Source organism: Trematomus bernacchii, unplaced genomic scaffold, assembly GCF_902827165.1.
Source record: "Trematomus bernacchii unplaced genomic scaffold, fTreBer1.1, whole genome shotgun sequence".
Lineage (NCBI taxonomy): Eukaryota > Metazoa > Chordata > Actinopteri > Perciformes > Nototheniidae > Trematomus > Trematomus bernacchii.
This window is the reverse complement of record NW_022987966.1, coordinates 3,119,821-3,127,929: the sequence shown is the minus strand read 5'-3', so window position 1 is coordinate 3,127,929 and position 8,109 is coordinate 3,119,821. Positions and strand designations below refer to the sequence as shown.

Here is an 8,109-nt window from a genome sequence, read left to right as displayed (position 1 = left end):
ACCATTTACAAGCCTGTTTGTGGGAAGTATTTCCTCTGTTCGAGCCTGCCAGCATAAAATAAAAATAGATGGGACAAAGCCTTTGGCCCTGAGGCTGTGGAACAACCTGTCAACAACCTGGCAGAGTTAGTAACACCTTTTTTTTTTTTAAATAAGAAAATCTATAAATAAAACATTTAATCTAATTTCAGTTGAATTGTGTCTTTATTTATTTGTTATCCAATACCACAGTAATTACTTTTACACAATTCATATTGGTCCTCCTGTTAATAATGTTTAAAATACCTTTTCAATTCTCCACTTAATTTTGCAATTTTTTTTGTTGTGACCAGCTTTACGGACAAAAATGACAACAACAATAATTATAATAAATATAATGATTATTTATTAGCATTATTAGTATACTTTTTATTATCAGACCTTCCTTTAGTGTTTTATTTTGGAGGACATGACCGGAAGTTGCATCCTTTTCATGCTGGCGAACTTGACAGCGGTTTTCCTTGAGCCTTCCTGCTTCTGGCTGCTGACTGCCACGTCGAGCTCCGTAAGGAACAGCAGGTTATTAACTTACTGTACTTTCTGCTGTATCAAACCTGGCGTCTCGGACTCCGGTAGAAACACTGGAAGAACGGCCAAAACACATTCTCCGCGCGGAACTGTTCACAACTCCGACTATCTGTAAGATAACGTTACGTCTGACTTTATGAATCGTCAGCAGTATTTTCTCAGGGCTGTAACTTCACTAGCTCACATTTCCTAAAGTTAGTCCATGCTAACTAGCGTGAGGAGCCACCGGATACAGGACCGTACTGTTCCTCAGCCGCATATTGTAACGCGTTAAAGAACATGTGCTGCATTCTGGCCAACTGAATAACCTGTGCGTAAAGTCCATCATCGTATTAAGCTAGTTAAATTCCAGTAAGCAGACAAAGTCACTACCTTGTTTGTTTGTAGCCTTTATTTATCCAGGTAAAAAATCCCATTGAGATCAACGATCTCTTTTACAAGGGAGACCTGCGTACCTATTTGTACCTACTGCGTACCTTATTTGTACCTACTGCATGTAATGTTAGCTGACTGCTACTGGGCGGCATCAACAATGTGTCACTCAGCAACTGACATTACTAATGTTATCATCACTTTATTTGACTTGTTTTGTTACTGTGTACTAAGTTACCGGTAAGGTTATTTGACTTGTAAACAGTGACGTCATACATGGTTCAAGTGTCACCAGTCAGTCGAAGGGTGTAATGGTACACAACTTTTGTGGTTCGGTATGTTTTCAGTACAGCATGTAAAACAAAATTAATAATACATTAATACAAAAACTGAAACATTTCACATTGGCCACAAATCCTTATGTTTGTAGAATGCACAATATGCAGTTGTTCATAGTCCAGGCTATTTTTTTTACCAGGGTCCAGTATTCCACAGAGGTAGCCTTCTCTCTACTAAAAACACATTAGGTGATGAAAACCCGTAAATCAATGTATAAAGCCATTTTACTTCTCAGATGCTGCCAGCGCAACAACAAATGTCCAGGGACTGTAAGCTAAGTTACCTCTGATGTTTGCTCTATTTGTTTCTTTATCATTTAAGATTCTGATGAATTCACCAGGAACAGTCTCCTCTAAAAAAAAAACAGAAACTGTGAGTAAAACCGGTAAAAAAACACAAAAAAAAGGAGTAAGATGTTAAATAAATGTTTCTCCATCATGGTTCAAGGGAGTAGGATGGAGGTGCTGCAAGCTAACCAAACATTTTGGATCAGCTTCTACTTCAGGAGGTTTTTACGGAACAATTGGAGTTGGTCACACCACTGACAAATAACCCCTTGCCTGATCTGGGTTATAGAAACGTTTTGCACTCATGGATGTAATGACCCTTTTTCTGTTACTTGCATTAACAGCCCAAAAGTCCTCACAAAACAAGGTTTTTCACTAATTCTGCCATGACACATTGCTTTTGGAGGCTCGCTTTAAAGCGATGCAGGAATGATTCCTAAACCCAGAAATTAGTTAGCATTTTAGCACTTCCAGGGTACCTTGTCTCAAAGTCAATGTTTTCTGGAATTACTTTTTAGTTAAAGACCGCAAACAAGATATTTTGTTAATAAAAGCGAAACAGATCTTTGAGTTTTGTTCTCTGCAGTAAACACCCCAATGGGGAGTGTCTAGAGCTTTTACGTGTCTTACGACCTAACGCGAGTCTACCTTTTAGATTAGCAGTGTTGACGGGAAGTCATGGGACAGTCTTGTGGTTGTTTTATAGCCTAACGTTAGCTTTTTATTTCTGGCGATTGCATTTATGCTAGATCTATTATAAAAGTGGTGTTAATATATGGAGACTACCTTGTTGAACAAAACTGATTTCAACAGACCTTGTTTTTTGCAATATTAAAATATCCGAAGGAAAAATCCAATAGCTAATAGTTGAAGGAGCTATTGGAAGGTAACTTCGGTCAACAGTTACATTTTTAAAAATCTTTATACAAAGATGTTAACTCTTTCCTGTTGAACATTTTGCTGTGACTAATTCTAAGCTTAAGACCTTTTTCTGACCCGTGTTATCTGTCTTTGTCAGGTTCCTGTGAGCACAACAAAGAAGTAGAGGGAGCGGTCCTGGAGACAACATGAGGCAACTCAAAGGCAAAGCCAAAAAAGAAACGTCCAAGGACAAGAAGGAGCGTAAGCAGGCCATGCAGGAGGCCCGACAGCAGGTGGCCACCATAGTGCTGCCTACACTGGCTGTGGTGGTGCTGCTCATCGTCGTCTTTGTATATGTGGCCACCAGGCCTGGTGCTATAGAGTAGACATTCAAGTTCTGCTGAGAACACACAAACTACAAACTGACAATGGCTATACCCAAAGGATTACCCCCTTCATGAGACTACCGTCCCTCTGTAGGCCCATGTCTAGCCTACCAATTGTCTCAATGAAAACCTCCCCCAAAAGTGCATCTCTTTGCTCTGACCAGGATTCAAGCGGCAAAAAGAAGAAATCAAACAGAGCGAAGAAACCTCTGTGCCTTCAGACGATTGAGAATGTTATCCTGTTATTTCAGAGTAGCAGATAGATTCATGTTGATGTCTTAGAAAAAGATGCAATACCATGCGTACCAAAGGACACGTGCACAGCTTGCCAAGTTTGACCAGAGGTGTTAAACATTTTTTTAAACCTTTGACTCGGTGCTGATCTAAATATTTCTAGTTAATGCAACATTAGCCCGGTCTCTGACATGTACCACTCTTTGGACAGCACTCACACATATCTGTATGAATATGTATGTATGACTTAGGGACAAAGAACACTTCCGGTTTTTCCTAAATGCAGCGCCAGAGTTTTTTATTGAATGTATTTGTAGAATGTGTTATCTCCAGTCCAGTATGTTAAAACACACATGAATCTTTTCATCTTTAATGTGAATGTTACCCAATTTGTGTCCATTAAGTTATTGACAAGCATACATTTGAATCACTTATTTCATCTGTGAGATTTCAACAAGGTGCCTTAACAGATTTGAAACTGTATCATTTAAGTTCAATAAATTACTTTTTAAATAATTTGGAATTTGTTTAGTGTTCGAGAGTTTTGATTTATGCACATTAATGTTGCATTTTTATGTCTTGTATAAAGTGTATCTCAGTTTGTATCTGTCTTGGTAGAATCAGGTAGAGGATATAATGAATGAGATCCAGACCCAATGACCTTATATTTAGCTACGGCTATCGATATTGAATATGGTCAGTGTTATTCTGGACTTAATGCATTCTTAAGGGTTAAATTATATATGTTTTTACTTTGGATGGCTGATGACAGTGCCTTGAAAATATTAAATGAAACTGGACAACATTGACTGAAACTTGAGAATCAGAATATTGAAAAAAATTCAACTAAAACTTGAGAATTTTGATTGAAACTGGACAAAATTGAATGAAACTGGATAATAGTAACTAAAACGTGAGAGTATGGAACAAAATAGAATAATTTTGAATGGAACTTGAAAAATGAATGAAAATGTAGATTAGAATGAAACTGGGTGAATATGACAGATACTTGGGAATATTGAATGAAACTTGAGAAAAATGAATGAAATAGGAGAATAGTGGCTGCACCTTGAGAATATTGACTGAAACTTAACAATTTTATCAAAACTAAGAATATTGTCAAAAATGTGACTGAAACTGAAGAATATATGACCCCTGAAAATATTGACTGGAACTAGGGAATATTTAATGAAAGTTTGAACAGCATGCGGCACTGTCAAGTTAGCTACAGCAGCGTGTTTTTGTTACTGTTTTCTTTCATCCTTATGCCAATTCTAAAAATGAAATACAGATTCTGTATGAAGTCATACAGCAGTCACAAGGCAAAACATCCGGATGATTTATTTATCTAAGATTCTTATTAAAGCTGCTGGTTTTTAATCAAACACACACAAGACATTCTATCATATATTTTGCATTTAAAAAAGCGAATTCTTGTTTGTTTGTATACCCAGGATATTATTTATTCTAAATAATTATTCAGCTTTTAGCACAAGTATAGGCCAAACTGCCATGTCCCAAATTATGTTTGATCAACTTCCATAACAGATATAGAAAATAAATCAAACAAATCAAACAAATACAAAAACATTCTACATTGTTGTTGTATTTTGTTTAATTTGTATTATTAATGATCTTTTATTGTTTAAAGGAGAGGTGTCATGCTTTTCCGGTTATTACCCGTCCCCTTGTGTGTTATGAAGGTTTTTATGCATGTAAACGGTGTGCAGAGTCAAATCCCTCAAAGTACACCCTGTAGCGAGTAAAACTCTAACACAGAAAATACCTCCCCAAAACGCCTCGTTGGAGATACGTCACTGCCCATTTGATTCTTCCGGGTACGGGATGATGTAATCCCGTACCCGGAACTAAATGGACCAATCCGTGGAGCCGTTACATTACGTCGGCGGAGCCGTTACGTTAAGCCCCCGCTGATTGGTCCAAATTGACCAATCCACAGACTTCCTCACACACAGGCAGCTCTGCTGATTTCTCCTCCCTGGCTGCAGGCTGATAACAGACAGTTGGGATCGCGGCGAAATTCTCTCTGCAGACCCATTCTCACAGCGTTTATCAACCTTTTTCTTACTTAATATTAAGCCACACTTATTGTTTTTAATTCGGCTGTGAGTTTGTGTGTGCTCAGGATGAGTTTGGCTGTGTTTCGCTATGTATCCTAAACACAGTAGCGTGGCGTGGGGGAAAATGTAGGGGAAGCCCATTTTTTTGGGTTGGTTGTGGGGGGGGGGTGATTACAGCGCCCGGTATCATTTTACACACATTTGTATCACACAGATGCAGGACTTGCACACGCCTGTTATCTAACCGACAGGTCCGCACGCACTCTCCAGCCGAAACTCTCGTTTTATTAATTTAAGCATTTTCTTATTAATTAATTAATTAATTATGCAGACACACCCCCCCCCAAATGCAATACCAGCCGCTCAATGTGCAGTGCATTCATTCCCAAAGTAAATCAGGAGACCTTTAAAGTTTTATGTACACATCAAAGTATCAGTATGAAACACATGAATTCAAAAACAATTATGTACAGAAACATTTGCATGCGATAGTCCACCTTCTCTTCCCTTCCCTTTCTAACACACGGCAAGTGCAGCAACAGTCCTCGTCTCTGTAATTAGCTCAGTCCGTAGTCCAAAAGTAACTAAAAAATATAAACAATCTCATCTATTCAGGTGAAATCGCCAGCCGCCTCTGAAGGGAAGCCAGAAGCAGCTGGCTTCCCTTGGCATGGCCCTGACCAATCACAGGTTGGCAGGGGCATCACGTGGGCCTCATCTGATTGGTCAATCCCTCAATTTTTTTCACCAAGGGAAGCCCAATCCGACTGGCCTCCTCTCGCAACAGTGAATGCAATCTACTGTTTCACCATAACATCTAGAGGGGCGCTGATTGTTTCACTCTTTGTAAAATACTCAATGAGAGTGGGGGAGAGACGGGCCGGCAGCAACACACAGCAAAGGAGAATTATCTAAACAAAACAAAGTGTTTTTATTTATTTATTTAAATTATAACTACAATCCGAAAAAACAGGGGAAGCCTGGCTTCCCTTGGCCTCCGGGAGAAAACGCCACTGCCTAAACAAGGAAACAACACCTCCACGGAGCTCAGCGCGATTCACAACGTCCCGACCAATCAGAGCACACTGTGCTCACAGGGAGGGTGGGGGCTGGAGTTATTGGAGCTACAACGAGCCGTTAAAGGCAGAGAGTGAAATTCAGTGAATACACGTAGTTTACAGAGATGCTGTATGAGAAACCAATGTGAGTTTGGAAAAATGCACAGTATAAATCTATTTTAGTATACCTCAACAATGGAATTATGATCAGTGGAAATGGCCATGACACCTCTCCTTTAAAGTTTTTTTTTTAAAGTGTGTGTCCCATAGTTGAATGTCCCCCCTGTCACTCTGATTTAAATCCCCTGGCCACGCCCCTTCACTATTCTACCATTTTTAGGACTCAAGAAGAAGAATTCATTTTGCGCAGGAAAAGTTGTTTTTTAAAGAGCTTGATTGTTGTGGAAAAGCACAACATGTCCACCTTGTTATGCTTATTTTTTGTGGACATTTTTTAATTTAGAGAATATGGTTAATATATGTTTAAAATATATCTTTCTGTGGTCACCAAATGCTAGCTTGATTATCGTCACACAAGTAGCAATAGCCACAATTTGCATAACATGTCCACCCTGTTACTATTTTCACAGTAACAGTAAATGTTGACCATAATGTCATAAGCTGGACCGAAATATTGTGCTTATACTTTAACAAGCCATCATTAATTTTAAATAGGAATAATATTTTTACCCCAACAGGTACCGACCTCGACCAGGGGAAACAATGTTCCTTGCAGCTATACAAAGCCCCCTCCCATTTCATCTTTGTGACAGTCTGACCATACTTCCCTGCTTCTGCATCTTTTTTATTCCAGTATGATTAAAGGGTCAAACTATCAGAACAAAAAAGATGCAGTGAAAGCATGTTCAAGATAAACCACATCAACCTGGAGGTTTATAATTCATCAATGACATCAAACATCAGCAAATGTGTTGCAGCGTCTTTCCTGAAATGTTTTTGTCTAAAAGTAAAGACATTATGATACAAAATTAGGGCATATAAATAAATCACCAGCATGCACGAAATGAAGCAGTTTGATGCTCACATTTCTAAGACACCCTGCTTATTGAGGGTCCTCTCCTATTCTTGAAACGGAACATAGCCTACGCCCTTGAAACAGACTCAAATGGACAGTCAGTCAGGAAACATCACTTCAGACCCTTCACAATCTGTTGCAACAATATTTTTATTTTTTATTTTACTCTTTGTTTTGTCAGCTTTACTGTCCTTAACGGTACAGTAGCTTCCTGAGCTGTTGAGAGCAACGAAAATATAGTTTCGTGTATATAATATTTTTTTCGTGTAATTTTGGTTATTTTATTTGTGGTGTTTATTTTCAATACTGTGTACATTTATTTTAAGAATGACTAAGATTTAATAATGAAAACAGAAACATCCATTCTTAGCACAGAACACATTCTGATAGGCCTGATCATGCGCTGTAAACGATCTGCCACTTGCCAGAATTTCCTCCATTAGCAGCGGAAGTCATGAAAATCATGGTCAAAATAAAACAATAACATGAAAACTGTTGCAGTTCATTGAGAAGAGCATCTACTCACATTATTATGTGGGTTAATCCCTGCAAACCTGGAGGTTGTTACATCTAAACTACATTTTATTCAGCCTGAAAGCAGATAAGACCACACTAGAGGCTAAAACTACAGAAAACAGAAACGTTTAACAGACAGAGGTCTTTTCTTGGCTGTTTTTATCACGTTTATGTGTGAAGTGTTTTTTCTCCCTCTGTAATCGCTTTGTCATTCCCAAAAAACATCCATATTCGTATTTATTAATTCGAAAAACATTTCGTCAACAATCGTTACTTTGAAGATTGTGCCTGGAAGTGTTCCGTTTCATTCCCGCTAGCTTGACCCTGGTCTCCAACACCTCCCATCAATTTCTCTGAAGAAGACTTCCGGTG

General features: G+C 38.6%; 1 long non-coding RNA gene across 1 annotated transcript; it reads left to right on the top strand.

The window, feature by feature from the left end:
• The first annotated feature begins 499 nt into the window (after window positions 1–499).
• LOC117471130 lies at window positions 500–3,573 on the top strand. The gene is made up of 3 exons (XR_004554772.1): window positions 500–678; window positions 1,600–1,650; window positions 2,584–3,573. It is a non-coding gene; the product is annotated as an uncharacterized LOC117471130 (long non-coding RNA).
• Window positions 3,574–8,109: the final 4,536 nt, after the last annotated feature.